We start from the raw sequence: 27188 nt of genomic DNA, 5'->3' as shown, positions 1-27188 counted from the left end.
CTTGACTTCACCGACATCAGCATAAGGAGCCACTACTCCATGAAAAAAAACAAATCAACCTGCCTTGATCTTATTGAGTCTCCCAATATCTTGAATGCTACACATTACAGGGGGTCCTCATTTGGACCACTTTACTATTATTACTATTTTTTTTTACTTTTCATAATGGGAACATGAAAAAAAGGATGGGAAATCATGTGGCAGTAACATCGCATTTACGTGGATCATATCGCCCACTGCTAGAATTCTACCACTGAACCACCAATGCTCGGAAAGGAGGGAGAACGTTTGGAATTAACACCGCATTTACGAGTATATTGCCCACTGCTAAACTTCGTCAACCTATAGATAAAGTAAACAAGTTTTAAAGGCATTTGACGAATATAGACGGACTAATGAGTTTCTGAAAAGATTCGGCAGGGAACGGGGGTTGGTCGGTATGCAAAGGTTGGAGCTCCTTCAAGTAAATCAGGCTTCATTTTAAAGAACCTTACACACATGCAAGCACACACACAACTTAATTAAAAGCACTCCGTTCCTGCATTGGCCGGGAATCGGACCCGGGTCTCCCGCGTGGCAGGCGAGAATTCTACCACTGAACCACCAATGCTCGGCTGGGAGGCTTTCGGCCTTCACATTGCCCTGGATTTAGTAATGGTGCGTAACTGTTACATGTCAAATCCAGGTAAAGGGGGGTTGGGTCAATATGCAAAGTTTGGAGCTCCTTCTAGCAAATCAGGCTTGGCCTTCAAGGCTCATTTTAAAGAATCCCACACACATGCAAACACACACCCCTTACTTAAAAGAACTCTGTTCCTGCATTTGCCCGGGAATCAGAGCCAGGCCTCCTGTGTGGCAGGCGAGAATGGATGATGGAAGAGACTTTTTAACTTTTACTCCTCCCATTTGGAGTGAGGGGGAGATGAAAATCTTATCGGCACCCTAGATTACCCTTTGTGAGTATAGTGGTTTACCACAGGGAGCGCACATGCTCAAGCGCATGGGCACACAACTCGAGTTTCTCTTCATAGACGCATAAATCTTTCGCCTTTTACTAAAGATTTCCGTGGAGGGGAACCTTTCCGAGTGACCTGTATTTTTGGGTGCTCTGCTCACAGCAGAGCTGCACTGCAGTTTCAATAGCAGACTAAATCTGACCACACACCAATGTGCATTGGAGCAAAGCGTGCTTTCTCGTGGACCGTCTTTGCAGCCTTTGCGCTTCCTGTGTCGCAACTTCACATTTTTTTTCAGCCAGCATGGAAAGACAGCACTCTCATGACATGATGGGATCCAAACCTTGGGCTTCAGCTACTTTGGCCCTGTCAGTGACTTATGTACTTCCAGCATTCTTTTCTGCTCACAACAGAGCTGTATTGGAGTGTCAAGAGTAAAACTGGCCACCAGCCAATGGGCGGCGGAACGAAGCGCGCCTCACCACGTTCTGTACTTGCGGCCTTTGCGCTTTCTGCGTCGCAGCTCCAGATTTCTTTAGCCCGCATGGAAAGACAGCACTCTCTCGTACATGACGGGATACAAACAAAGATGGCTTCAGCTCCTTTTGCCCTATCAGTGACTTGTGCATTTCAAGCATTCTTTTCAGATGGCTAAAAGCTGGAGTCGGGAACTTGCGTTGGTGGTATAGTGGTGAGCATAGCTGCCTTCCAAGAAGTTGACCCGGGTTCGATTCCCGGCCAACGCATTTGTTTTGGCTCTGGCTGACGTTGAAGCAGAACTCCTTCTGTGACCTCTGTCAGCACCAAAATCTTTTGGATGAGTCGTTCAGCAGCAGCAAAGAGCTGGGTCTCCCCGTCGGGGAATCAACCCCGGTCTTCCGCGTGACAGGCGGCGATACTGTCCACTATACTAACGAGGAGCTGTACCCGCTGTGCTTCACCCCCAGCCGACTTGACTTCACCGACATCAGCATAAGGAGCCACTACTCCATGAAAAAAACAAATCAACCTGCCTTGATCTTATTGAGTCTCCCAATATCTTGAATGCTACACATTACAGGGGGTCCTCATTTGGACCACTTTACTATTATTACTATTTTTTTTTACTTTTCATAATGGGAACATGAAAAAAAGGATGGGAAATCATGTGGCAGTAACATCGCATTTACGTGGATCATATCGCCCACTGCTAGAATTCTACCACTGAACCACCAATGCTCGGAAAGGAGGGAGAACGTTTGGAATTAACACCGCATTTACGAGTATATTGCCCACTGCTAAACTTCGTCAACCTATAGATAAAGTGAACAAGTTTTATAGGCATTTGACGAATATAGACGGACTAATGAGTTTCTGAAAAGATTCGGCAGGGAACGGGGGTTGGTCGGTATGCAAAGGTTGGAGCTCCTTCAAGTAAATCAGGCTTCATTTTAAAGAACCTTACACATGCAAGCACACACACAACTTAATTAAAAGCACTCCGTTCCTGCATTGGCCGGGAATCGGACCCGGGTCTCCCGCGTGGCAGGCGAGAATTCTACCACTGAACCACCAATGCTCGGCTGGGAGACTTTCGGCCTTCACATTGCCCTGGATTTAGTAATGGTGCGTAACTGTTACACGTCAAATCCAGGTAAAGGGGGGTTGGGTCAATATGCAAAGTTTGGAGCTCCTTCTAGCAAATCAGGCTTGGCCTTCAAGGCTCATTTTAAAGAATCCCACACACATGCAAACACACACCCCTTACTTAAAAGAACTCTGTTCCTGCATTTGCCCGGGAATCAGAGCCAGGCCTCCTGTGTGGCAGGCGAGAATGGATGATGGAAGAGACTTTTTAACTTTTACTCCTCCCATTTGGAGTGAGGGGGAGATGAAAATCTTATCGGCACCCTAGATTACCCTTTGTGAGTATAGTGGTTTACCACAGGGAGCGCACATGCTCAAGCGCATGGGCACACCACTCGAGTTTCTCTTCATAGACGCATAAATCTTTCGCCTTTTACTAAAGATTTCCGTGGAGGGGAACCTTTCCGAGTGACCTGTATTTTTGGGTGCTCTGCTCACAGCAGAGCTGCACTGCAGTTTCAATAGCAGACTAAATCTGACCACACACCAATGTGCATTGGAGCAAAGCGTGCTTTCTCGTGGACCGTGTTTGCAGCCTTTGCGCTTCCTGTGTCGCAACTTCACATTTTTTTTCAGCCAGCATGGAAAGACAGCACTCTCATGACATGATGGGATCCAAACCTTGGGCTTCAGCTACTTTGGCCCTGTCAGTGACTTATGTACTTCCAGCATTCTTTTCTGCTCACAACAGAGCTGTATTGGAGTGTCAAGAGTAAAACTGGCCACCAGCCAATGGGCGGTGGAACGAAGCGCGCCTCACCACGTTCTGTACTTGCGGCCTTTGCGCTTTCTGCGTCGCAGCTCCAGATTTCTTTAGCCCGCATGGAAAGACAGCACTCTCTCGTACATGACGGGATACAAACAAAGATGGCTTCAGCTCCTTTTGCCCTATCAGTGACTTGTGCATTTCAAGCATTCTTTTCAGATGGCTAAAAGCTGGAGTCGGGAACTTGCGTTGGTGGTATAGTGGTGAGCATAGCTGCCTTCCAAGCAGTTGACCCGGGTTCGATTCCCGGCCAACGCATTTGTTTTGGCTCTGGCTGACGTTGAAGCAGAACTCCTTCTGTGACCTCTGTCAGCACCAAAATCTTTTGGATGAGTCGTTCAGCAGCAGCAAAGAGCTGGGTCTCCCCGTCGGGGAATCGAACCCCGGTCTTCCGCGTGACAGGCGGAGATACTGTCCACTATACTAACGAGGAGCTGTACCCGCTGTTCTCCGCCCCCAGCCGACTTGACTTCACCGACATCAGCATAAGGAGCCACTACTCCATGAAAAAAACAAATCAACCTGCCTTGATCTTATTGAGTCTCCCAATATCTTGAATGCTACACATTACAGGGGGTCCTCATTTGGACCACTTTACTATTATTACTATTTTTTTTTACTTTTCATAATGGGAACATGAAAAAAAGGATGGGAAATCATGTGGCAGTAACATCGCATTTACGTGGATCATATCGCCCACTGCTAGAATTCTACCACTGAACCACCAATGCTCGGAAAGGAGGGAGAACGTTTGGAATTAACACCGCATTTACGAGTATATTGCCCACTGCTAAACTTCGTCAACCTATAGATAAAGTGAACAAGTTTTATAGGCATTTGACGAATATAGACGGACTAATGAGTTTCTGAAAAGATTCGGCAGGGAACGGGGGTTGGTCGGTATGCAAAGGTTGGAGCTCCTTCAAGTAAATCAGGCTTCATTTTAAAGAACCTTACACACATGCAAGCACACACACAACTTAATTAAAAGCACTCCGTTCCTGCATTGGCCGGGAATCGGACCCGGGTCTCCTGCGTGGCAGGCGAGAATTCTACCACTGAACCACCAATGCTCGGCTGGGAGACTTTCGGCCTTCACATTGCCCTGGATTTAGTAATGGTGCGTAACTGTTACACGTCAAATCCAGGTAAAGGGGGGTTGGGTCAATATGCAAAGTTTGGAGCTCCTTCTAGCAAATCAGGCTTGGCCTTCAAGGCTCATTTTAAAGAATCCCACACACATGCAAACACACACCCCTTACTTAAAAGAACTCTGTTCCTGCATTTGCCCGGGAATCAGAGCCAGGCCTCCTGTGTGGCAGGCGAGAATGGATGATGGAAGAGACTTTTTAACTTTTACTCCTCCCATTTGGAGTGAGGGGGAGATGAAAATCTTATCGGCACCCTAGATTACCCTTTGTGAGTATAGTGGTTTACCACAGGGAGCGCACATGCTCAAGCGCATGGGCACACCACTCGAGTTTCTCTTCATAGACGCATAAATCTTTCGCCTTTTACTAAAGATTTCCGTGGAGGGGAACCTTTCCGAGTGACCTGTATTTTTGGGTGCTCTGCTCACAGCAGAGCTGCACTGCAGTTTCAATAGCAGACTAAATCTGACCACACACCAATGTGCATTGGAGCAAAGCGTGCTTTCTCGTGGACCGTGTTTGCAGCCTTTGCGCTTCCTGTGTCGCAACTTCACATTTTTTTTCAGCCAGCATGGAAAGACAGCACTCTCATGACATGATGGGATCCAAACCTTGGGCTTCAGCTACTTTGGCCCTGTCAGTGACTTATGTACTTCCAGCATTCTTTTCTGCTCACAACAGAGCTGTATTGGAGTGTCAAGAGTAAAACTGGCCACCAGCCAATGGGCGGTGGAACGAAGCGCGCCTCACCACGTTCTGTACTTGCGGCCTTTGCGCTTTCTGCGTCGCAGCTCCAGATTTCTTTAGCCCGCATGGAAAGACAGCACTCTCTCGTACATGACGGGATACAAACAAAGATGGCTTCAGCTCCTTTTGCCCTATCAGTGACTTGTGCATTTCAAGCATTCTTTTCAGATGGCTAAAAGCTGGAGTCGGGAACTTGCGTTGGTGGTATAGTGGTGAGCATAGCTGCCTTCCAAGCAGTTGACCCGGGTTCGATTCCCGGCCAACGCATTTGTTTTGGCTCTGGCTGACGTTGAAGCAGAACTCCTTCTGTGACCTCTGTCAGCACCAAAATCTTTTGGATGAGTCGTTCAGCAGCAGCAAAGAGCTGGGTCTCCCCGTCGGGGAATCGAACCCCGGTCTTCCGCGTGACAGGCGGAGATACTGTCCACTATACTAACGAGGAGCTGTACCCGCTGTTCTCCGCCCCCAGCCGACTTGACTTCACCGACATCAGCATAAGGAGCCACTACTCCATGAAAAAAACAAATCAACCTGCCTTGATCTTATTGAGTCTCCCAATATCTTGAATGCTACACATTACAGGGGGTCCTCATTTGGACCACTTTACTATTATTACTATTTTTTTTTACTTTTCATAATGGGAACATGAAAAAAAGGATGGGAAATCATGTGGCAGTAACATCGCATTTACGTGGATCATATCGCCCACTGCTAGAATTCTACCACTGAACCACCAATGCTCGGAAAGGAGGGAGAACGTTTGGAATTAACACCGCATTTACGAGTATATTGCCCACTGCTAAACTTCGTCAACCTATAGATAAAGTAAACAAGTTTTAAAGGCATTTGACGAATATAGACGGACTAATGAGTTTCTGAAAAGATTCGGCAGGGAACGGGGGTTGGTCGGTATGCAAAGGTTGGAGCTCCTTCAAGTAAATCAGGCTTCATTTTAAAGAACCTTACACACATGCAAGCACACACACAACTTAATTAAAAGCACTCCGTTCCTGCATTGGCCGGGAATCGGACCCGGGTCTCCCGCGTGGCAGGCGAGAATTCTACCACTGAACCACCAATGCTCGGCTGGGAGGCTTTCGGCCTTCACATTGCCCTGGATTTAGTAATGGTGCGTAACTGTTACATGTCAAATCCAGGTAAAGGGGGGTTGGGTCAATATGCAAAGTTTGGAGCTCCTTCTAGCAAATCAGGCTTGGCCTTCAAGGCTCATTTTAAAGAATCCCACACACATGCAAACACACACCCCTTACTTAAAAGAACTCTGTTCCTGCATTTGCCCGGGAATCAGAGCCAGGCCTCCTGTGTGGCAGGCGAGAATGGATGATGGAAGAGACTTTTTAACTTTTACTCCTCCCATTTGGAGTGAGGGGGAGATGAAAATCTTATCGGCACCCTAGATTACCCTTTGTGAGTATAGTGGTTTACCACAGGGAGCGCACATGCTCAAGCGCATGGGCACACAACTCGAGTTTCTCTTCATAGACGCATAAATCTTTCGCCTTTTACTAAAGATTTCCGTGGAGGGGAACCTTTCCGAGTGACCTGTATTTTTGGGTGCTCTGCTCACAGCAGAGCTGCACTGCAGTTTCAATAGCAGACTAAATCTGACCACACACCAATGTGCATTGGAGCAAAGCGTGCTTTCTCGTGGACCGTCTTTGCAGCCTTTGCGCTTCCTGTGTCGCAACTTCACATTTTTTTTCAGCCAGCATGGAAAGACAGCACTCTCATGACATGATGGGATCCAAACCTTGGGCTTCAGCTACTTTGGCCCTGTCAGTGACTTATGTACTTCCAGCATTCTTTTCTGCTCACAACAGAGCTGTATTGGAGTGTCAAGAGTAAAACTGGCCACCAGCCAATGGGCGGCGGAACGAAGCGCGCCTCACCACGTTCTGTACTTGCGGCCTTTGCGCTTTCTGCGTCGCAGCTCCAGATTTCTTTAGCCCGCATGGAAAGACAGCACTCTCTCGTACATGACGGGATACAAACAAAGATGGCTTCAGCTCCTTTTGCCCTATCAGTGACTTGTGCATTTCAAGCATTCTTTTCAGATGGCTAAAAGCTGGAGTCGGGAACTTGCGTTGGTGGTATAGTGGTGAGCATAGCTGCCTTCCAAGCAGTTGACCCGGGTTCGATTCCCGGCCAACGCATTTGTTTTGGCTCTGGCTGACGTTGAAGCAGAACTCCTTCTGTGACCTCTGTCAGCACCAAAATCTTTTGGATGAGTCGTTCAGCAGCAGCAAAGAGCTGGGTCTCCCCGTCGGGGAATCAACCCCGGTCTTCCGCGTGACAGGCGGCGATACTGTCCACTATACTAACGAGGAGCTGTACCCGCTGTGCTTCACCCCCAGCCGACTTGACTTCACCGACATCAGCATAAGGAGCCACTACTCCATGAAAAAAACAAATCAACCTGCCTTGATCTTATTGAGTCTCCCAATATCTTGAATGCTACACATTACAGGGGGTCCTCATTTGGACCACTTTACTATTATTACTATTTTTTTTTACTTTTCATAATGGGAACATGAAAAAAAGGATGGGAAATCATGTGGCAGTAACATCGCATTTACGTGGATCATATCGCCCACTGCTAGAATTCTACCACTGAACCACCAATGCTCGGAAAGGAGGGAGAACGTTTGGAATTAACACCGCATTTACGAGTATATTGCCCACTGCTAAACTTCGTCAACCTATAGATAAAGTGAACAAGTTTTATAGGCATTTGACGAATATAGACGGACTAATGAGTTTCTGAAAAGATTCGGCAGGGAACGGGGGTTGGTCGGTATGCAAAGGTTGGAGCTCCTTCAAGTAAATCAGGCTTCATTTTAAAGAACCTTACACATGCAAGCACACACACAACTTAATTAAAAGCACTCCGTTCCTGCATTGGCCGGGAATCGGACCCGGGTCTCCCGCGTGGCAGGCGAGAATTCTACCACTGAACCACCAATGCTCGGCTGGGAGACTTTCGGCCTTCACATTGCCCTGGATTTAGTAATGGTGCGTAACTGTTACACGTCAAATCCAGGTAAAGGGGGGTTGGGTCAATATGCAAAGTTTGGAGCTCCTTCTAGCAAATCAGGCTTGGCCTTCAAGGCTCATTTTAAAGAATCCCACACACATGCAAACACACACCCCTTACTTAAAAGAACTCTGTTCCTGCATTTGCCCGGGAATCAGAGCCAGGCCTCCTGTGTGGCAGGCGAGAATGGATGATGGAAGAGACTTTTTAACTTTTACTCCTCCCATTTGGAGTGAGGGGGAGATGAAAATCTTATCGGCACCCTAGATTACCCTTTGTGAGTATAGTGGTTTACCACAGGGAGCGCACATGCTCAAGCGCATGGGCACACCACTCGAGTTTCTCTTCATAGACGCATAAATCTTTCGCCTTTTACTAAAGATTTCCGTGGAGGGGAACCTTTCCGAGTGACCTGTATTTTTGGGTGCTCTGCTCACAGCAGAGCTGCACTGCAGTTTCAATAGCAGACTAAATCTGACCACACACCAATGTGCATTGGAGCAAAGCGTGCTTTCTCGTGGACCGTGTTTGCAGCCTTTGCGCTTCCTGTGTCGCAACTTCACATTTTTTTTCAGCCAGCATGGAAAGACAGCACTCTCATGACATGATGGGATCCAAACCTTGGGCTTCAGCTACTTTGGCCCTGTCAGTGACTTATGTACTTCCAGCATTCTTTTCTGCTCACAACAGAGCTGTATTGGAGTGTCAAGAGTAAAACTGGCCACCAGCCAATGGGCGGTGGAACGAAGCGCGCCTCACCACGTTCTGTACTTGCGGCCTTTGCGCTTTCTGCGTCGCAGCTCCAGATTTCTTTAGCCCGCATGGAAAGACAGCACTCTCTCGTACATGACGGGATACAAACAAAGATGGCTTCAGCTCCTTTTGCCCTATCAGTGACTTGTGCATTTCAAGCATTCTTTTCAGATGGCTAAAAGCTGGAGTCGGGAACTTGCGTTGGTGGTATAGTGGTGAGCATAGCTGCCTTCCAAGCAGTTGACCCGGGTTCGATTCCCGGCCAACGCATTTGTTTTGGCTCTGGCTGACGTTGAAGCAGAACTCCTTCTGTGACCTCTGTCAGCACCAAAATCTTTTGGATGAGTCGTTCAGCAGCAGCAAAGAGCTGGGTCTCCCCGTCGGGGAATCGAACCCCGGTCTTCCGCGTGACAGGCGGAGATACTGTCCACTATACTAACGAGGAGCTGTACCCGCTGTTCTCCGCCCCCAGCCGACTTGACTTCACCGACATCAGCATAAGGAGCCACTACTCCATGAAAAAAACAAATCAACCTGCCTTGATCTTATTGAGTCTCCCAATATCTTGAATGCTACACATTACAGGGGGTCCTCATTTGGACCACTTTACTATTATTACTATTTTTTTTTACTTTTCATAATGGGAACATGAAAAAAAGGATGGGAAATCATGTGGCAGTAACATCGCATTTACGTGGATCATATCGCCCACTGCTAGAATTCTACCACTGAACCACCAATGCTCGGAAAGGAGGGAGAACGTTTGGAATTAACACCGCATTTACGAGTATATTGCCCACTGCTAAACTTCGTCAACCTATAGATAAAGTGAACAAGTTTTATAGGCATTTGACGAATATAGACGGACTAATGAGTTTCTGAAAAGATTCGGCAGGGAACGGGGGTTGGTCGGTATGCAAAGGTTGGAGCTCCTTCAAGTAAATCAGGCTTCATTTTAAAGAACCTTACACACATGCAAGCACACACACAACTTAATTAAAAGCACTCCGTTCCTGCATTGGCCGGGAATCGGACCCGGGTCTCCTGCGTGGCAGGCGAGAATTCTACCACTGAACCACCAATGCTCGGCTGGGAGACTTTCGGCCTTCACATTGCCCTGGATTTAGTAATGGTGCGTAACTGTTACACGTCAAATCCAGGTAAAGGGGGGTTGGGTCAATATGCAAAGTTTGGAGCTCCTTCTAGCAAATCAGGCTTGGCCTTCAAGGCTCATTTTAAAGAATCCCACACACATGCAAACACACACCCCTTACTTAAAAGAACTCTGTTCCTGCATTTGCCCGGGAATCAGAGCCAGGCCTCCTGTGTGGCAGGCGAGAATGGATGATGGAAGAGACTTTTTAACTTTTACTCCTCCCATTTGGAGTGAGGGGGAGATGAAAATCTTATCGGCACCCTAGATTACCCTTTGTGAGTATAGTGGTTTACCACAGGGAGCGCACATGCTCAAGCGCATGGGCACACCACTCGAGTTTCTCTTCATAGACGCATAAATCTTTCGCCTTTTACTAAAGATTTCCGTGGAGGGGAACCTTTCCGAGTGACCTGTATTTTTGGGTGCTCTGCTCACAGCAGAGCTGCACTGCAGTTTCAATAGCAGACTAAATCTGACCACACACCAATGTGCATTGGAGCAAAGCGTGCTTTCTCGTGGACCGTGTTTGCAGCCTTTGCGCTTCCTGTGTCGCAACTTCACATTTTTTTTCAGCCAGCATGGAAAGACAGCACTCTCATGACATGATGGGATCCAAACCTTGGGCTTCAGCTACTTTGGCCCTGTCAGTGACTTATGTACTTCCAGCATTCTTTTCTGCTCACAACAGAGCTGTATTGGAGTGTCAAGAGTAAAACTGGCCACCAGCCAATGGGCGGTGGAACGAAGCGCGCCTCACCACGTTCTGTACTTGCGGCCTTTGCGCTTTCTGCGTCGCAGCTCCAGATTTCTTTAGCCCGCATGGAAAGACAGCACTCTCTCGTACATGACGGGATACAAACAAAGATGGCTTCAGCTCCTTTTGCCCTATCAGTGACTTGTGCATTTCAAGCATTCTTTTCAGATGGCTAAAAGCTGGAGTCGGGAACTTGCGTTGGTGGTATAGTGGTGAGCATAGCTGCCTTCCAAGCAGTTGACCCGGGTTCGATTCCCGGCCAACGCATTTGTTTTGGCTCTGGCTGACGTTGAAGCAGAACTCCTTCTGTGACCTCTGTCAGCACCAAAATCTTTTGGATGAGTCGTTCAGCAGCAGCAAAGAGCTGGGTCTCCCCGTCGGGGAATCGAACCCCGGTCTTCCGCGTGACAGGCGGAGATACTGTCCACTATACTAACGAGGAGCTGTACCCGCTGTTCTCCGCCCCCAGCCGACTTGACTTCACCGACATCAGCATAAGGAGCCACTACTCCATGAAAAAAACAAATCAACCTGCCTTGATCTTATTGAGTCTCCCAATATCTTGAATGCTACACATTACAGGGGGTCCTCATTTGGACCACTTTACTATTATTACTATTTTTTTTTACTTTTCATAATGGGAACATGAAAAAAAGGATGGGAAATCATGTGGCAGTAACATCGCATTTACGTGGATCATATCGCCCACTGCTAGAATTCTACCACTGAACCACCAATGCTCGGAAAGGAGGGAGAACGTTTGGAATTAACACCGCATTTACGAGTATATTGCCCACTGCTAAACTTCGTCAACCTATAGATAAAGTGAACAAGTTTTATAGGCATTTGACGAATATAGACGGACTAATGAGTTTCTGAAAAGATTCGGCAGGGAACGGGGGTTGGTCGGTATGCAAAGGTTGGAGCTCCTTCAAGTAAATCAGGCTTCATTTTAAAGAACCTTACACACATGCAAGCACACACACAACTTAATTAAAAGCACTCCGTTCCTGCATTGGCCGGGAATCGGACCCGGGTCTCCCGCGTGGCAGGCGAGAATTCTACCACTGAACCACCAATGCTCGGCTGGGAGACTTTCGGCCTTCACATTGCCCTGGATTTAGTAATGGTGCGTAACTGTTACACGTCAAATCCAGGTAAAGGGGGGTTGGGTCAATATGCAAAGTTTGGAGCTCCTTCTAGCAAATCAGGCTTGGCCTTCAAGGCTCATTTTAAAGAATCCCACACACATGCAAACACACACCCCTTACTTAAAAGAACTCTGTTCCTGCATTTGCCCGGGAATCAGAGCCAGGCCTCCTGTGTGGCAGGCGAGAATGGATGATGGAAGAGACTTTTTAACTTTTACTCCTCCCATTTGGAGTGAGGGGGAGATGAAAATCTTATCGGCACCCTAGATTACCCTTTGTGAGTATAGTGGTTTACCACAGGGAGCGCACATGCTCAAGCGCATGGGCACACAACTCGAGTTTCTCTTCATAGACGCATAAATCTTTCGCCTTTTACTAAAGATTTCCGTGGAGGGGAACCTTTCCGAGTGACCTGTATTTTTGGGTGCTCTGCTCACAGCAGAGCTGCACTGCAGTTTCAATAGCAGACTAAATCTGACCACACACCAATGTGCATTGGAGCAAAGCATGCTTTCTCGTGGACCGTGTTTGCAGCCTTTGCGCTTCCTGTGTCGCAACTTCACATTTTTTTCAGCCAGCATGGAAAGACAGCACTCTCATGACATGATGGGATCCAAACCTTGGGCTTCAGCTACTTTGGCCCTGTCAGTGACTTATGTACTTCCAGCATTCTTTTCTGCTCACAACAGAGCTGTATTGGAGTGTCAAGAGTAAAACTGGCCACCAGCCAATGGGCGGTGGAACGAAGCGCGCCTCACCACGTTCTGTACTTGCGGCCTTTGCGCTTTCTGCGTCGCAGCTCCAGATTTCTTTAGCCCGCATGGAAAGACAGCACTCTCTCGTACATGACGGGATACAAACAAAGATGGCTTCAGCTCCTTTTGCCCTATCAGTGACTTGTGCATTTCAAGCATTCTTTTCAGATGGCTAAAAGCTGGAGTCGGGAACTTGCGTTGGTGGTATAGTGGTGCGCATAGCTGCCTTCCAAGCAGTTGACCCGGGTTCGATTCCCGGCCAACGCATTTGTTTTGGCTCTGGCTGACGTTGAAGCAGAACTCCTTCTGTGACCTCTGTCAGCACCAAAATCTTTTGGATGAGTCGTTCAGCAGCAGCAAAGAGCTGGGTCTCCCCGTCGGGGAATCGAACCCCGGTCTTCCGCGTGACAGGCGGAGATACTGTCCACTATACTAACGAGGAGCTGTACCCGCTGTTCTCCGCCCCCAGCCGACTTGACTTCACCGACATCAGCATAAGGAGCCACTACTCCATGAAAAAAACAAATCAACCTGCCTTGATCTTATTGAGTCTCCCAATATCTTGAATGCTACACATTACAGGGGGTCCTCATTTGGACCACTTTACTATTATTACTATTTTTTTTTACTTTTCATAATGGGAACATGAAAAAAAGGATGGGAAATCATGTGGCAGTAACATCGCATTTACGTGGATCATATCGCCCACTGCTAGAATTCTACCACTGAACCACCAATGCTCGGAAAGGAGGGAGAACGTTTGGAATTAACACCGCATTTACGAGTATATTGCCCACTGCTAAACTTCGTCAACCTATAGATAAAGTGAACAAGTTTTATAGGCATTTGACGAATATAGACGGACTAATGAGTTTCTGAAAAGATTCGGCAGGGAACGGGGGTTGGTCGGTATGCAAAGGTTGGAGCTCCTTCAAGTAAATCAGGCTTCATTTTAAAGAACCTTACACACATGCAAGCACACACACAACTTAATTAAAAGCACTCCGTTCCTGCATTGGCCGGGAATCGGACCCGGGTCTCCCGCGTGGCAGGCGAGAATTCTACCACTGAACCACCAATGCTCGGCTGGGAGACTTTCGGCCTTCACATTGCCCTGGATTTAGTAATGGTGCGTAACTGTTACACGTCAAATCCAGGTAAAGGGGGGTTGGGTCAATATGCAAAGTTTGGAGCTCCTTCTAGCAAATCAGGCTTGGCCTTCAAGGCTCATTTTAAAGAATCCCACACACATGCAAACACACACCCCTTACTTAAAAGAACTCTGTTCCTGCATTTGCCCGGGAATCAGAGCCAGGCCTCCTGTGTGGCAGGCGAGAATGGATGATGGAAGAGACTTTTTAACTTTTACTCCTCCCATTTGGAGTGAGGGGGAGATGAAAATCTTATCGGCACCCTAGATTACCCTTTGTGAGTATAGTGGTTTACCACAGGGAGCGCACATGCTCAAGCGCATGGGCACACAACTCGAGTTTCTCTTCATAGACGCATAAATCTTTCGCCTTTTACTAAAGATTTCCGTGGAGGGGAACCTTTCCGAGTGATCTGTATTTTTGGGTGCTCTGCTCACAGCAGAGCTGCACTGCAGTTTCAATAGCAGACTAAATCTGACCACACACCAATGTGCATTGGAGCAAAGCGTGCTTTCTCGTGGACCGTGTTTGCAGCCTTTGCGCTTCCTGTGTCGCAACTTCACATTTTTTTTCAGCCAGCATGGAAAGACATCACTCTCATGACATGATGGAATCCAAACCTTGGGCTTCAGCTACTTTGGCCCTGTCAGTGACTTATGTACTTCCAGCATTCTTTTCTGCTCACAACAGAGCTGTATTGGAGTGTCAAGAGTAAAACTGGCCACCAGCCAATGGGCGGTGGAACGAAGCGCGCCTCACCACGTTCTGTACTTGCGGCCTTTGCGCTTTCTGCGTCGCAGCTCCAGATTTCTTTAGCCCGCATGGAAAGACAGCACTCTCTCGTACATGACGGGATACAAACAAAGATGGCTTCAGCTCCTTTTGCCCTATCAGTGACTTGTGCATTTCAAGCATTCTTTTCAGATGGCTAAAAGCTGGAATCGGGAACTTGCGTTGGTGGTATAGTGGTGAGCATAGCTGCCTTCCAAGCAGTTGACCCGGGTTCGATTCCCGGCCAACGCATTTGTTTTGGCTCTGGCTGACGTTGAAGCAGAACTCCTTCTGTGACCTCTGTCAGCACCAAAATCTTTTGGATGAGTCGTTCAGCAGCAGCAAAGAGCTGGGTCTCCCCGTCGGGGAATCAACCCCGGTCTTCCGCGTGACAGGCGGCGATACTGTCCACTATACTAACGAGGAGCTGTACCCGCTGTGCTTCACCCCCAGCCGACTTGACTTCACCGACATCAGCATAAGGAGCCACTACTCCATGAAAAAAACAAATCAACCTGCCTTGATCTTATTGAGTCTCCCAATATCTTGAATGCTACACATTACAGGGGGTCCTCATTTGGACCACTTTACTATTATTACTATTTTTTTTTACTTTTCATAATGGGAACATGAAAAAAAGGATGGGAAATCATGTGGCAGTAACATCGCATTTACGTGGATCATATCGCCCACTGCTAGAATTCTACCACTGAACCACCAATGCTCGGAAAGGAGGGAGAACGTTTGGAATTAACACCGCATTTACGAGTATATTGCCCACTGCTAAACTTCGTCAACCTATAGATAAAGTGAACAAGTTTTATAGGCATTTGACGAATATAGACGGACTAATGAGTTTCTGAAAAGATTCGGCAGGGAACGGGGGTTGGTCGGTATGCAAAGGTTGGAGCTCCTTCAAGTAAATCAGGCTTCATTTTAAAGAACCTTACACACATGCAAGCACACACACAACTTAATTAAAAGCACTCCGTTCCTGCATTGGCCGGGAATCGGACCCGGGTCTCCCGCGTGGCAGGCGAGAATTCTACCACTGAACCACCAATGCTCGGCTGGGAGACTTTCGGCCTTCACATTGCCCTGGATTTAGTAATGGTGCGTAACTGTTACACGTCAAATCCAGGTAAAGGGGGGTTGGGTCAATATGCAAAGTTTGGAGCTCCTTCTAGCAAATCAGGCTTGGCCTTCAAGGCTCATTTTAAAGAATCCCACACACATGCAAACACACACCCCTTACTTAAAAGAACTCTGTTCCTGCATTTGCCCGGGAATCAGAGCCAGGCCTCCTGTGTGGCAGGCGAGAATGGATGATGGAAGAGACTTTTTAACTTTTACTCCTCCCATTTGGAGTGAGGGGGAGATGAAAATCTTATCGGCACCCTAGATTACCCTTTGTGAGTATAGTGGTTTACCACAGGGAGCGCACATGCTCAAGCGCATGGGCACACCACTCGAGTTTCTCTTCATAGACGCATAAATCTTTCGCCTTTTACTAAAGATTTCCGTGGAGGGGAACCTTTCCGAGTGACCTGTATTTTTGGGTGCTCTGCTCACAGCAGAGCTGCACTGCAGTTTCAATAGCAGACTAAATCTGACCACACACCAATGTGCATTGGAGCAAAGCGTGCTTTCTCGTGGACCGTGTTTGCAGCCTTTGCGCTTCCTGTGTCGCAACTTCACATTTTTTTTCAGCCAGCATGGAAAGACAGCACTCTCATGACATGATGGGATCCAAACCTTGGGCTTCAGCTACTTTGGCCCTGTCAGTGACTTATGTACTTCCAGCATTCTTTTCTGCTCACAACAGAGCTGTATTGGAGTGTCAAGAGTAAAACTGGCCACCAGCCAATGGGCGGTGGAACGAAGCGCGCCTCACCACGTTCTGTACTTGCGGCCTTTGCGCTTTCTGCGTCGCAGCTCCAGATTTCTTTAGCCCGCATGGAAAGACAGCACTCTCTCGTACATGACGGGATACAAACAAAGATGGCTTCAGCTCCTTTTGCCCTATCAGTGACTTGTGCATTTCACGCATTCTTTTCAGATGGCTAAAAGCTGGAGTCGGGAACTTGCGTTGGTGGTATAGTGGTGAGCATAGCTGCCTTCCAAGCAGTTGACCCGGGTTCGATTCCCGGCCAACGCATTTGTTTTGGCTCTGGCTGACGTTGAAGCAGAACTCCTTCTGTGACCTCTGTCAGCACCAAAATCTTTTGGATGAGTCGTTCAGCAGCAGCAAAGAGCTGGGTCTCCCCGTCGGGGAATCGAACCCCGGTCTTCCGCGTGACAGGCGGAGATACTGTCCACTATACTAACGAGGAGCTGTACCCGCTGTTCTCCGCCCCCAGCCGACTTGACTTCACCGACATCAGCATAAGGAGCCACTACTCCATGAAAAAAACAAATCAACCTGCCTTGATCTTATTGAGTCTCCCAATATCTTGAATGCTACACATTACAGGGGGTCCTCATTTGGACCACTTTACTATTATTACTATTTTTTTTTTACTTTTCATAATGGGAACATGAAAAAAAGGATGGGAAATCATGTGGCAGTAACATCGCATTTACGTGGATCATATCGCCCACTGCTAGAATTCTACCACTGAACCACCAATGCTCGGAAAGGAGGGAGAACGTTTGGAATTAACACCGCATTTACGAGTATATTGCCCACTGCTAAACTTCGTCAACCTATAGATAAAGTGAACAAGTTTTATAGGCATTTGACGAATATAGACGGACTAATGAGTTTCTGAAAAGATTCGGCAGGGAACGGGGGTTGGTCGGTATGCAAAGGTTGGAGCTCCTTCAAGTAAATCAGGCTTCATTTTAAAGAACCTTACACACATGCAAGCACACACACAACTTAATTAAAAGCACTCCGTTCCTGCATTGGCCGGGAATCGGACCCGGGTCTCCCGCGTGGCAGGCGAGAATTCTACCACTGAACCACCAATGCTCGGCTGGGAGGCTTTCGGCCTTCACATTGCCCTGGATTTAGTAATGGTGCGTAACTGTTACATGTCAAATCCAGGTAAAGGGGGGTTGGGTCAATATGCAAAGTTTGGAGCTCCTTCTAGCAAATCAGGCTTGGCCTTCAAGGCTCATTTTAAAGAATCCCACACACATGCAAACACACACCCCTTACTTAAAAGAACTCTGTTCCTGCATTTGCCCGGGAATCAGAGCCAGGCCTCCTGTGTGGCAGGCGAGAATGGATGATGGAAGAGACTTTTTAACTTTTACTCCTCCCATTTGGAGTGAGGGGGAGATGAAAATCTTATCGGCACCCTAGATTACCCTTTGTGAGTATAGTGGTTTACCACAGGGAGCGCACATGCTCAAGCGCATGGGCACACAACTCGAGTTTCTCTTCATAGACGCATAAATCTTTCGCCTTTTACTAAAGATTTCCGTGGAGGGGAACCTTTCCGAGTGACCTGTATTTTTGGGTGCTCTGCTCACAGCAGAGCTGCACTGCAGTTTCAATAGCAGACTAAATCTGACCACACACCAATGTGCATTGGAGCAAAGCGTGCTTTCTCGTGGACCGTCTTTGCAGCCTTTGCGCTTCCTGTGTCGCAACTTCACATTTTTTTTCAGCCAGCATGGAAAGACAGCACTCTCATGACATGATGGGATCCAAACCTTGGGCTTCAGCTACTTTGGCCCTGTCAGTGACTTATGTACTTCCAGCATTCTTTTCTGCTCACAACAGAGCTGTATTGGAGTGTCAAGAGTAAAACTGGCCACCAGCCAATGGGCGGCGGAACGAAGCGCGCCTCACCACGTTCTGTACTTGCGGCCTTTGCGCTTTCTGCGTCGCAGCTCCAGATTTCTTTAGCCCGCATGGAAAGACAGCACTCTCTCGTACATGACGGGATACAAACAAAGATGGCTTCAGCTCCTTTTGCCCTATCAGTGACTTGTGCATTTCAAGCATTCTTTTCAGATGGCTAAAAGCTGGAGTCGGGAACTTGCGTTGGTGGTATAGTGGTGAGCATAGCTGCCTTCCAAGCAGTTGACCCGGGTTCGATTCCCGGCCAACGCATTTGTTTTGGCTCTGGCTGACGTTGAAGCAGAACTCCTTCTGTGACCTCTGTCAGCACCAAAATCTTTTGGATGAGTCGTTCAGCAGCAGCAAAGAGCTGGGTCTCCCCGTCGGGGAATCAACCCCGGTCTTCCGCGTGACAGGCGGCGATACTGTCCACTATACTAACGAGGAGCTGTACCCGCTGTGCTTCACCCCCAGCCGACTTGACTTCACCGACATCAGCATAAGGAGCCACTACTCCATGAAAAAAACAAATCAACCTGCCTTGATCTTATTGAGTCTCCCAATATCTTGAATGCTACACATTACAGGGGGTCCTCATTTGGACCACTTTACTATTATTACTATTTTTTTTTACTTTTCATAATGGGAACATGAAAAAAAGGATGGGAAATCATGTGGCAGTAACATCGCATTTACGTGGATCATATCGCCCACTGCTAGAATTCTACCACTGAACCACCAATGCTCGGAAAGGAGGGAGAACGTTTGGAATTAACACCGCATTTACGAGTATATTGCCCACTGCTAAACTTCGTCAACCTATAGATAAAGTGAACAAGTTTTATAGGCATTTGACGAATATAGACGGACTAATGAGTTTCTGAAAAGATTCGGCAGGGAACGGGGGTTGGTCGGTATGCAAAGGTTGGAGCTCCTTCAAGTAAATCAGGCTTCATTTTAAAGAACCTTACACATGCAAGCACACACACAACTTAATTAAAAGCACTCCGTTCCTGCATTGGCCGGGAATCGGACCCGGGTCTCCCGCGTGGCAGGCGAGAATTCTACCACTGAACCACCAATGCTCGGCTGGGAGACTTTCGGCCTTCACATTGCCCTGGATTTAGTAATGGTGCGTAACTGTTACACGTCAAATCCAGGTAAAGGGGGGTTGGGTCAATATGCAAAGTTTGGAGCTCCTTCTAGCAAATCAGGCTTGGCCTTCAAGGCTCATTTTAAAGAATCCCACACACATGCAAACACACACCCCTTACTTAAAAGAACTCTGTTCCTGCATTTGCCCGGGAATCAGAGCCAGGCCTCCTGTGTGGCAGGCGAGAATGGATGATGGAAGAGACTTTTTAACTTTTACTCCTCCCATTTGGAGTGAGGGGGAGATGAAAATCTTATCGGCACCCTAGATTACCCTTTGTGAGTATAGTGGTTTACCACAGGGAGCGCACATGCTCAAGCGCATGGGCACACCACTCGAGTTTCTCTTCATAGACGCATAAATCTTTCGCCTTTTACTAAAGATTTCCGTGGAGGGGAACCTTTCCGAGTGACCTGTATTTTTGGGTGCTCTGCTCACAGCAGAGCTGCACTGCAGTTTCAATAGCAGACTAAATCTGACCACACACCAATGTGCATTGGAGCAAAGCGTGCTTTCTCGTGGACCGTGTTTGCAGCCTTTGCGCTTCCTGTGTCGCAACTTCACATTTTTTTTCAGCCAGCATGGAAAGACAGCACTCTCATGACATGATGGGATCCAAACCTTGGGCTTCAGCTACTTTGGCCCTGTCAGTGACTTATGTACTTCCAGCATTCTTTTCTGCTCACAACAGAGCTGTATTGGAGTGTCAAGAGTAAAACTGGCCACCAGCCAATGGGCGGTGGAACGAAGCGCGCCTCACCACGTTCTGTACTTGCGGCCTTTGCGCTTTCTGCGTCGCAGCTCCAGATTTCTTTAGCCCGCATGGAAAGACAGCACTCTCTCGTACATGACGGGATACAAACAAAGATGGCTTCAGCTCCTTTTGCCCTATCAGTGACTTGTGCATTTCAAGCATTCTTTTCAGATGGCTAAAAGCTGGAGTCGGGAACTTGCGTTGGTGGTATAGTGGTGAGCATAGCTGCCTTCCAAGCAGTTGACCCGGGTTCGATTCCCGGCCAACGCATTTGTTTTGGCTCTGGCTGACGTTGAAGCAGAACTCCTTCTGTGACCTCTGTCAGCACCAAAATCTTTTGGATGAGTCGTTCAGCAGCAGCAAAGAGCTGGGTCTCCCCGTCGGGGAATCGAACCCCGGTCTTCCGCGTGACAGGCGGAGATACTGTCCACTATACTAACGAGGAGCTGTACCCGCTGTTCTCCGCCCCCAGCCGACTTGACTTCACCGACATCAGCATAAGGAGCCACTACTCCATGAAAAAAACAAATCAACCTGCCTTGATCTTATTGAGTCTCCCAATATCTTGAATGCTACACATTACAGGGGGTCCTCATTTGGACCACTTTACTATTATTACTATTTTTTTTTACTTTTCATAATGGGAACATGAAAAAAAGGATGGGAAATCATGTGGCAGTAACATCGCATTTACGTGGATCATATCGCCCACTGCTAGAATTCTACCACTGAACCACCAATGCTCGGAAAGGAGGGAGAACGTTTGGAATTAACACCGCATTTACGAGTATATTGCCCACTGCTAAACTTCGTCAACCTATAGATAAAGTGAACAAGTTTTATAGGCATTTGACGAATATAGACGGACTAATGAGTTTCTGAAAAGATTCGGCAGGGAACGGGGGTTGGTCGGTATGCAAAGGTTGGAGCTCCTTCAAGTAAATCAGGCTTCATTTTAAAGAACCTTACACACATGCAAGCACACACACAACTTACTTAAAAGCACTCCGTTCCTGCATTGGCCGGGAATCGGACCCGGGTCTCCTGCGTGGCAGGCGAGAATTCTACCACTGAACCACCAATGCTCGGCCGGGAGACTTTCGGCCTTCACATTTCCCTGGATTTAGTAATGGTGCGTAACTGTTACACGTCAAATCCAGGTAAAGGGGGGTTGGGTCAATATGCAAAGTTTGGAGCTCCTTCTAGCAAATCAGGCTTGGCCTTCAAGGCTCATTTTAAAGAATCCCACACACATGCAAACACACACCCCTTACTTAAAAGAACTCTGTTCCTGCATTTGCCCGGGAATCAGAGCCAGGCCTCCTGTGTGGCAGGCGAGAATGGATGATGGAAGAGACTTTTTAACTTTTACTCCTCCCATTTGGAGTGAGGGGGAGATGAAAATCTTATCGGCACCCTAGATTACCCTTTGTGAGTATAGTGGTTTACCACAGGGAGCGCACATGCTCAAGCGCATGGGCACACCACTCGAGTTTCTCTTCATAGACGCATAAATCTTTCGCCTTTTACTAAAGATTTCCGTGGAGGGGAACCTTTCCGAGTGACCTGTATTTTTGGGTGCTCTGCTCACAGCAGAGCTGCACTGCAGTTTCAATAGCAGACTAAATCTGACCACACACCAATGTGCATTGGAGCAAAGCGTGCTTTCTCGTGGACCGTGTTTGCAGCCTTTGCGCTTCCTGTGTCGCAACTTCACATTTTTTTTCAGCCAGCATGGAAAGACAGCACTCTCATGACATGATGGGATCCAAACCTTGGGCTTCAGCTACTTTGGCCCTGTCAGTGACTTATGTACTTCCAGCATTCTTTTCTGCTCACAACAGAGCTGTATTGGAGTGTCAAGAGTAAAACTGGCCACCAGCCAATGGGCGGTGGAACGAAGCGCGCCTCACCACGTTCTGTACTTGCGGCCTTTGCGCTTTCTGCGTCGCAGCTCCAGATTTCTTTAGCCCGCATGGAAAGACAGCACTCTCTCGTACATGACGGGATACAAACAAAGATGGCTTCAGCTCCTTTTGCCCTATCAGTGACTTGTGCATTTCAAGCATTCTTTTCAGATGGCTAAAAGCTGGAGTCGGGAACTTGCGTTGGTGGTATAGTGGTGAGCATAGCTGCCTTCCAAGCAGTTGACCCGGGTTCGATTCCCGGCCAACGCATTTGTTTTGGCTCTGGCTGACGTTGAAGCAGAACTCCTTCTGTGACCTCTGTCAGCACCAAAATCTTTTGGATGAGTCGTTCAGCAGCAGCAAAGAGCTGGGTCTCCCCGTCGGGGAATCGAACCCCGGTCTTCCGCGTGACAGGCGGAGATACTGTCCACTATACTAACGAGGAGCTGTACCCGCTGTTCTCCGCCCCCAGCCGACTTGACTTCACCGACATCAGCATAAGGAGCCACTACTCCATGAAAAAAACAAATCAACCTGCCTTGATCTTATTGAGTCTCCCAATATCTTGAATGCTACACATTACAGGGGGTCCTCATTTGGACCACTTTACTATTATTACTATTTTTTTTTACTTTTCATAATGGGAACATGAAAAAAAGGATGGGAAATCATGTGGCAGTAACATCGCATTTACGTGGATCATATCGCCCACTGCTAGAATTCTACCACTGAACCACCAATGCTCGGAAAGGAGGGAGAACGTTTGGAATTAACACCGCATTTACGAGTATATTGCCCACTGCTAAACTTCGTCAACCTATAGATAAAGTGAACAAGTTTTATAGGCATTTGACGAATATAGACGGACTAATGAGTTTCTGAAAAGATTCGGCAGGGAACGGGGGTTGGTCGGTATGCAAAGGTTGGAGCTCCTTCAAGTAAATCAGGCTTCATTTTAAAGAACCTTACACACATGCAAGCACACACACAACTTAATTAAAAGCACTCCGTTCCTGCATTGGCCGGGAATCGGACCCGGGTCTCCCGCGTGGCAGGCGAGAATTCTACCACTGAACCACCAATGCTCGGCTGGGAGACTTTCGGCCTTCACATTGCCCTGGATTTAGTAATGGTGCGTAACTGTTACACGTCAAATCCAGGTAAAGGGGGGTTGGGTCAATATGCAAAGTTTGGAGCTCCTTCTAGCAAATCAGGCTTGGCCTTCAAGGCTCATTTTAAAGAATCCCACACACATGCAAACACACACCCCTTACTTAAAAGAACTCTGTTCCTGCATTTGCCCGGGAATCAGAGCCAGGCCTCCTGTGTGGCAGGCGAGAATGGATGATGGAAGAGACTTTTTAACTTTTACTCCTCCCATTTGGAGTGAGGGGGAGATGAAAATCTTATCGGCACCCTAGATTACCCTTTGTGAGTATAGTGGTTTACCACAGGGAGCGCACATGCTCAAGCGCATGGGCACACAACTCGAGTTTCTCTTCATAGACGCATAAATCTTTCGCCTTTTACTAAAGATTTCCGTGGAGGGGAACCTTTCCGAGTGACCTGTATTTTTGGGTGCTCTGCTCACAGCAGAGCTGCACTGCAGTTTCAATAGCAGACTAAATCTGACCACACACCAATGTGCATTGGAGCAAAGCATGCTTTCTCGTGGACCGTGTTTGCAGCCTTTGCGCTTCCTGTGTCGCAACTTCACATTTTTTTCAGCCAGCATGGAAAGACAGCACTCTCATGACATGATGGGATCCAAACCTTGGGCTTCAGCTACTTTGGCCCTGTCAGTGACTTATGTACTTCCAGCATTCTTTTCTGCTCACAACAGAGCTGTATTGGAGTGTCAAGAGTAAAACTGGCCACCAGCCAATGGGCGGTGGAACGAAGCGCGCCTCACCACGTTCTGTACTTGCGGCCTTTGCGCTTTCTGCGTCGCAGCTCCAGATTTCTTTAGCCCGCATGGAAAGACAGCACTCTCTCGTACATGACGGGATACAAACAAAGATGGCTTCAGCTCCTTTTGCCCTATCAGTGACTTGTGCATTTCAAGCATTCTTTTCAGATGGCTAAAAGCTGGAGTCGGGAACTTGCGTTGGTGGTATAGTGGTGCGCATAGCTGCCTTCCAAGCAGTTGACCCGGGTTCGATTCCCGGCCAACGCATTTGTTTTGGCTCTGGCTGACGTTGAAGCAGAACTCCTTCTGTGACCTCTGTCAGCACCAAAATCTTTTGGATGAGTCGTTCAGCAGCAGCAAAGAGCTGGGTCTCCCCGTCGGGGAATCAACCCCGGTCTTCCGCGTGACAGGCGGCGATACTGTCCACTATACTAACGAGGAGCTGTACCCGCTGTGCTTCACCCCCAGCCGACTTGACTTCACCGACATCAGCATAAGGAGCCACTACTCCATGAAAAAAACAAATCAACCTGCCTTGATCTTATTGAGTCTCCCAATATCTTGAATGCTACACATTACAGGGGGTCCTCATTTGGACCACTTTACTATTATTACTATTTTTTTTTACTTTTCATAATGGGAACATGAAAAAAAGGATGGGAAATCATGTGGCAGTAACATCGCATTTACGTGGATCATATCGCCCACTGCTAGAATTCTACCACTGAACCACCAATGCTCGGAAAGGAGGGAGAACGTTTGGAATTAACACCGCATTTACGAGTATATTGCCCACTGCTAAACTTCGTCAACCTATAGATAAAGTGAACAAGTTTTATAGGCATTTGACGAATATAGACGGACTAATGAGTTTCTGAAAAGATTCGGCAGGGAACGGGGGTTGGTCGGTATGCAAAGGTTGGAGCTCCTTCAAGTAAATCAGGCTTCATTTTAAAGAACCTTACACACATGCAAGCACACACACAACTTAATTAAAAGCACTCCGTTCCTGCATTGGCCGGGAATCGGACCCGGGTCTCCCGCGTGGCAGGCGAGAATTCTACCACTGAACCACCAATGCTCGGCTGGGAGACTTTCGGCCTTCACATTGCCCTGGATTTAGTAATGGTGCGTAACTGTTACACGTCAAATCCAGGTAAAGGGGGGTTGGGTCAATATGCAAAGTTTGGAGCTCCTTCTAGCAAATCAGGCTTGGCCTTCAAGGCTCATTTTAAAGAATCCCACACACATGCAAACACACACCCCTTACTTAAAAGAACTCTGTTCCTGCATTTGCCCGGGAATCAGAGCCAGGCCTCCTGTGTGGCAGGCGAGAATGGATGATGGAAGAGACTTTTTAACTTTTACTCCTCCCATTTGGAGTGAGGGGGAGATGAAAATCTTATCGGCACCCTAGATTACCCTTTGTGAGTATAGTGGTTTACCACAGGGAGCGCACATGCTCAAGCGCATGGGCACACAACTCGAGTTTCTCTTCATAGACGCATAAATCTTTCGCCTTTTACTAAAGATTTCCGTGGAGGGGAACCTTTCCGAGTGACCTGTATTTTTGGGTGCTCTGCTCACAGCAGAGCTGCACTGCAGTTTCAATAGCAGACTAAATCTGACCACACACCAATGTGCATTGGAGCAAAGCGTGCTTTCTCGTGGACCGTGTTTGCAGCCTTTGCGCTTCCTGTGTCGCAACTTCACATTTTTTTTCAGCCAGCATGGAAAGACAGCACTCTCATGACATGATGGGATCCAAACCTTGGGCTTCAGCTACTTTGGCCCTGTCAGTGACTTATGTACTTCCAGCATTCTTTTCTGCTCACAACAGAGCTGTATTGGAGTGTCAAGAGTAAAACTGGCCACCAGCCAATGGGCGGTGGAACGAAGCGCGCCTCACCACGTTCTGTACTTGCGGCCTTTGCGCTTTCTGCGTCGCAGCTCCAGATTTCTTTAGCCCGCATGGAAAGACAGCACTCTCTCGTACATGACGGGATACAAACAAAGATGGCTTCAGCTCCTTTTGCCCTATCAGTGACTTGTGCATTTCACGCATTCTTTTCAGATGGCTAAAAGCTGGAGTCGGGAACTTGCGTTGGTGGTATAGTGGTGAGCATAGCTGCCTTCCAAGCAGTTGACCCGGGTTCGATTCCCGGCCAACGCATTTGTTTTGGCTCTGGCTGACGTTGAAGCAGAACTCCTTCTGTGACCTCTGTCAGCACCAAAATCTTTTGGATGAGTCGTTCAGCAGCAGCAAAGAGCTGGGTCTCCCCGTCGGGGAATCGAACCCCGGTCTTCCGCGTGACAGGCGGAGATACTGTCCACTATACTAACGAGGAGCTGTACCCGCTGTTCTCCGCCCCCAGCCGACTTGACTTCACCGACATCAGCATAAGGAGCCACTACTCCATGAAAAAAACAAATCAACCTGCCTTGATCTTATTGAGTCTCCCAATATCTTGAATGCTACACATTACAGGGGGTCCTCATTTGGACCACTTTACTATTATTACTATTTTTTTTTTACTTTTCATAATGGGAACATGAAAAAAAGGATGGGAAATCATGTGGCAGTAACATCGCATTTACGTGGATCATATCGCCCACTGCTAGAATTCTACCACTGAACCACCAATGCTCGGAAAGGAGGGAGAACGTTTGGAATTAACACCGCATTTACGAGTATATTGCCCACTGCTAAACTTCGTCAACCTATAGATAAAGTGAACAAGTTTTATAGGCATTTGACGAATATAGACGGACTAATGAGTTTCTGAAAAGATTCGGCAGGGAACGGGGGTTGGTCGGTATGCAAAGGTTGGAGCTCCTTCAAGTAAATCAGGCTTCATTTTAAAGAACCTTACACACATG

General features: G+C 47.7%; 45 non-coding genes across 45 annotated transcripts; 25 read left to right on the top strand and 20 right to left on the bottom strand.

Moving 5' to 3' along the window:
- Positions 1–539: 539 nt before the first annotated feature.
- Positions 540–610, bottom strand: trnag-gcc (transfer RNA glycine (anticodon GCC)). The gene has a single exon. It is a non-coding gene; the product is annotated as a tRNA-Gly (tRNA).
- Positions 611–1009: 399 nt separating this feature from the next.
- LOC141313399 (U5 spliceosomal RNA) lies at positions 1010–1125 on the top strand. The gene has a single exon (XR_012349472.1). It is a non-coding gene; the product is annotated as a U5 spliceosomal RNA (small nuclear RNA).
- Positions 1126–2443: 1318 nt separating this feature from the next.
- Positions 2444–2514, bottom strand: trnag-gcc (transfer RNA glycine (anticodon GCC)). Its single transcript has one exon. It is a non-coding gene; the product is annotated as a tRNA-Gly (tRNA).
- Positions 2515–2913: 399 nt separating this feature from the next.
- On the top strand, positions 2914–3029 carry LOC141313451 (U5 spliceosomal RNA). The gene has a single exon (XR_012349524.1). It is a non-coding gene; the product is annotated as a U5 spliceosomal RNA (small nuclear RNA).
- Positions 3030–3534: 505 nt separating this feature from the next.
- trnag-ucc (transfer RNA glycine (anticodon UCC)) lies at positions 3535–3606 on the top strand. Its single transcript has one exon. It is a non-coding gene; the product is annotated as a tRNA-Gly (tRNA).
- A 103-nt stretch (positions 3607–3709) lies between these two features.
- trnad-guc (transfer RNA aspartic acid (anticodon GUC)) lies at positions 3710–3781 on the bottom strand. The gene has a single exon. It is a non-coding gene; the product is annotated as a tRNA-Asp (tRNA).
- A 1039-nt stretch (positions 3782–4820) lies between these two features.
- Positions 4821–4936, top strand: LOC141313450 (U5 spliceosomal RNA). The gene has a single exon (XR_012349523.1). It is a non-coding gene; the product is annotated as a U5 spliceosomal RNA (small nuclear RNA).
- A 505-nt stretch (positions 4937–5441) lies between these two features.
- Positions 5442–5513, top strand: trnag-ucc (transfer RNA glycine (anticodon UCC)). The gene has a single exon. It is a non-coding gene; the product is annotated as a tRNA-Gly (tRNA).
- Positions 5514–5616: 103 nt separating this feature from the next.
- Positions 5617–5688, bottom strand: trnad-guc (transfer RNA aspartic acid (anticodon GUC)). The gene has a single exon. It is a non-coding gene; the product is annotated as a tRNA-Asp (tRNA).
- A 569-nt stretch (positions 5689–6257) lies between these two features.
- On the bottom strand, positions 6258–6328 carry trnag-gcc (transfer RNA glycine (anticodon GCC)). Its single transcript has one exon. It is a non-coding gene; the product is annotated as a tRNA-Gly (tRNA).
- Positions 6329–6727: 399 nt separating this feature from the next.
- On the top strand, positions 6728–6843 carry LOC141313398 (U5 spliceosomal RNA). Its single transcript, XR_012349471.1, has one exon. It is a non-coding gene; the product is annotated as a U5 spliceosomal RNA (small nuclear RNA).
- A 505-nt stretch (positions 6844–7348) lies between these two features.
- Positions 7349–7420, top strand: trnag-ucc (transfer RNA glycine (anticodon UCC)). Its single transcript has one exon. It is a non-coding gene; the product is annotated as a tRNA-Gly (tRNA).
- Positions 7421–8161: 741 nt separating this feature from the next.
- Positions 8162–8232, bottom strand: trnag-gcc (transfer RNA glycine (anticodon GCC)). The gene has a single exon. It is a non-coding gene; the product is annotated as a tRNA-Gly (tRNA).
- A 399-nt stretch (positions 8233–8631) lies between these two features.
- Positions 8632–8747, top strand: LOC141313449 (U5 spliceosomal RNA). Its single transcript, XR_012349521.1, has one exon. It is a non-coding gene; the product is annotated as a U5 spliceosomal RNA (small nuclear RNA).
- Positions 8748–9252: 505 nt separating this feature from the next.
- Positions 9253–9324, top strand: trnag-ucc (transfer RNA glycine (anticodon UCC)). Its single transcript has one exon. It is a non-coding gene; the product is annotated as a tRNA-Gly (tRNA).
- Positions 9325–9427: 103 nt separating this feature from the next.
- trnad-guc (transfer RNA aspartic acid (anticodon GUC)) lies at positions 9428–9499 on the bottom strand. The gene has a single exon. It is a non-coding gene; the product is annotated as a tRNA-Asp (tRNA).
- Positions 9500–10538: 1039 nt separating this feature from the next.
- Positions 10539–10654, top strand: LOC141313448 (U5 spliceosomal RNA). The gene has a single exon (XR_012349520.1). It is a non-coding gene; the product is annotated as a U5 spliceosomal RNA (small nuclear RNA).
- Positions 10655–11159: 505 nt separating this feature from the next.
- trnag-ucc (transfer RNA glycine (anticodon UCC)) lies at positions 11160–11231 on the top strand. The gene has a single exon. It is a non-coding gene; the product is annotated as a tRNA-Gly (tRNA).
- Positions 11232–11334: 103 nt separating this feature from the next.
- Positions 11335–11406, bottom strand: trnad-guc (transfer RNA aspartic acid (anticodon GUC)). The gene has a single exon. It is a non-coding gene; the product is annotated as a tRNA-Asp (tRNA).
- Positions 11407–11975: 569 nt separating this feature from the next.
- On the bottom strand, positions 11976–12046 carry trnag-gcc (transfer RNA glycine (anticodon GCC)). Its single transcript has one exon. It is a non-coding gene; the product is annotated as a tRNA-Gly (tRNA).
- Positions 12047–12445: 399 nt separating this feature from the next.
- LOC141313397 (U5 spliceosomal RNA) lies at positions 12446–12561 on the top strand. Its single transcript, XR_012349470.1, has one exon. It is a non-coding gene; the product is annotated as a U5 spliceosomal RNA (small nuclear RNA).
- A 679-nt stretch (positions 12562–13240) lies between these two features.
- trnad-guc (transfer RNA aspartic acid (anticodon GUC)) lies at positions 13241–13312 on the bottom strand. The gene has a single exon. It is a non-coding gene; the product is annotated as a tRNA-Asp (tRNA).
- Positions 13313–13881: 569 nt separating this feature from the next.
- On the bottom strand, positions 13882–13952 carry trnag-gcc (transfer RNA glycine (anticodon GCC)). Its single transcript has one exon. It is a non-coding gene; the product is annotated as a tRNA-Gly (tRNA).
- A 399-nt stretch (positions 13953–14351) lies between these two features.
- LOC141314008 (U5 spliceosomal RNA) lies at positions 14352–14467 on the top strand. Its single transcript, XR_012350074.1, has one exon. It is a non-coding gene; the product is annotated as a U5 spliceosomal RNA (small nuclear RNA).
- A 505-nt stretch (positions 14468–14972) lies between these two features.
- Positions 14973–15044, top strand: trnag-ucc (transfer RNA glycine (anticodon UCC)). Its single transcript has one exon. It is a non-coding gene; the product is annotated as a tRNA-Gly (tRNA).
- Positions 15045–15787: 743 nt separating this feature from the next.
- Positions 15788–15858, bottom strand: trnag-gcc (transfer RNA glycine (anticodon GCC)). The gene has a single exon. It is a non-coding gene; the product is annotated as a tRNA-Gly (tRNA).
- A 399-nt stretch (positions 15859–16257) lies between these two features.
- LOC141313447 (U5 spliceosomal RNA) lies at positions 16258–16373 on the top strand. The gene has a single exon (XR_012349519.1). It is a non-coding gene; the product is annotated as a U5 spliceosomal RNA (small nuclear RNA).
- A 505-nt stretch (positions 16374–16878) lies between these two features.
- On the top strand, positions 16879–16950 carry trnag-ucc (transfer RNA glycine (anticodon UCC)). The gene has a single exon. It is a non-coding gene; the product is annotated as a tRNA-Gly (tRNA).
- Positions 16951–17053: 103 nt separating this feature from the next.
- trnad-guc (transfer RNA aspartic acid (anticodon GUC)) lies at positions 17054–17125 on the bottom strand. The gene has a single exon. It is a non-coding gene; the product is annotated as a tRNA-Asp (tRNA).
- A 570-nt stretch (positions 17126–17695) lies between these two features.
- Positions 17696–17766, bottom strand: trnag-gcc (transfer RNA glycine (anticodon GCC)). Its single transcript has one exon. It is a non-coding gene; the product is annotated as a tRNA-Gly (tRNA).
- Positions 17767–18165: 399 nt separating this feature from the next.
- On the top strand, positions 18166–18281 carry LOC141313395 (U5 spliceosomal RNA). The gene has a single exon (XR_012349468.1). It is a non-coding gene; the product is annotated as a U5 spliceosomal RNA (small nuclear RNA).
- Positions 18282–18786: 505 nt separating this feature from the next.
- On the top strand, positions 18787–18858 carry trnag-ucc (transfer RNA glycine (anticodon UCC)). The gene has a single exon. It is a non-coding gene; the product is annotated as a tRNA-Gly (tRNA).
- A 741-nt stretch (positions 18859–19599) lies between these two features.
- trnag-gcc (transfer RNA glycine (anticodon GCC)) lies at positions 19600–19670 on the bottom strand. The gene has a single exon. It is a non-coding gene; the product is annotated as a tRNA-Gly (tRNA).
- Positions 19671–20069: 399 nt separating this feature from the next.
- On the top strand, positions 20070–20185 carry LOC141313445 (U5 spliceosomal RNA). The gene has a single exon (XR_012349517.1). It is a non-coding gene; the product is annotated as a U5 spliceosomal RNA (small nuclear RNA).
- A 505-nt stretch (positions 20186–20690) lies between these two features.
- On the top strand, positions 20691–20762 carry trnag-ucc (transfer RNA glycine (anticodon UCC)). Its single transcript has one exon. It is a non-coding gene; the product is annotated as a tRNA-Gly (tRNA).
- Positions 20763–20865: 103 nt separating this feature from the next.
- trnad-guc (transfer RNA aspartic acid (anticodon GUC)) lies at positions 20866–20937 on the bottom strand. The gene has a single exon. It is a non-coding gene; the product is annotated as a tRNA-Asp (tRNA).
- A 1039-nt stretch (positions 20938–21976) lies between these two features.
- Positions 21977–22092, top strand: LOC141313443 (U5 spliceosomal RNA). The gene has a single exon (XR_012349516.1). It is a non-coding gene; the product is annotated as a U5 spliceosomal RNA (small nuclear RNA).
- Positions 22093–22597: 505 nt separating this feature from the next.
- trnag-ucc (transfer RNA glycine (anticodon UCC)) lies at positions 22598–22669 on the top strand. Its single transcript has one exon. It is a non-coding gene; the product is annotated as a tRNA-Gly (tRNA).
- A 103-nt stretch (positions 22670–22772) lies between these two features.
- Positions 22773–22844, bottom strand: trnad-guc (transfer RNA aspartic acid (anticodon GUC)). Its single transcript has one exon. It is a non-coding gene; the product is annotated as a tRNA-Asp (tRNA).
- A 569-nt stretch (positions 22845–23413) lies between these two features.
- trnag-gcc (transfer RNA glycine (anticodon GCC)) lies at positions 23414–23484 on the bottom strand. Its single transcript has one exon. It is a non-coding gene; the product is annotated as a tRNA-Gly (tRNA).
- Positions 23485–23883: 399 nt separating this feature from the next.
- Positions 23884–23999, top strand: LOC141313394 (U5 spliceosomal RNA). The gene has a single exon (XR_012349466.1). It is a non-coding gene; the product is annotated as a U5 spliceosomal RNA (small nuclear RNA).
- Positions 24000–25318: 1319 nt separating this feature from the next.
- On the bottom strand, positions 25319–25389 carry trnag-gcc (transfer RNA glycine (anticodon GCC)). The gene has a single exon. It is a non-coding gene; the product is annotated as a tRNA-Gly (tRNA).
- A 399-nt stretch (positions 25390–25788) lies between these two features.
- LOC141313393 (U5 spliceosomal RNA) lies at positions 25789–25904 on the top strand. The gene has a single exon (XR_012349465.1). It is a non-coding gene; the product is annotated as a U5 spliceosomal RNA (small nuclear RNA).
- A 505-nt stretch (positions 25905–26409) lies between these two features.
- On the top strand, positions 26410–26481 carry trnag-ucc (transfer RNA glycine (anticodon UCC)). The gene has a single exon. It is a non-coding gene; the product is annotated as a tRNA-Gly (tRNA).
- Positions 26482–26584: 103 nt separating this feature from the next.
- trnad-guc (transfer RNA aspartic acid (anticodon GUC)) lies at positions 26585–26656 on the bottom strand. The gene has a single exon. It is a non-coding gene; the product is annotated as a tRNA-Asp (tRNA).
- Positions 26657–27188: the final 532 nt, after the last annotated feature.

Source organism: Garra rufa, unplaced genomic scaffold, assembly GCF_049309525.1.
Source record: "Garra rufa unplaced genomic scaffold, GarRuf1.0 hap1_unplaced_007, whole genome shotgun sequence".
In the NCBI taxonomy this organism is placed as follows: Eukaryota; Metazoa; Chordata; class Actinopteri; order Cypriniformes; family Cyprinidae; genus Garra; species Garra rufa.
Note: the sequence above shows the minus strand (reverse complement) of the source record. Positions and strands in the feature narration are given on the sequence as shown.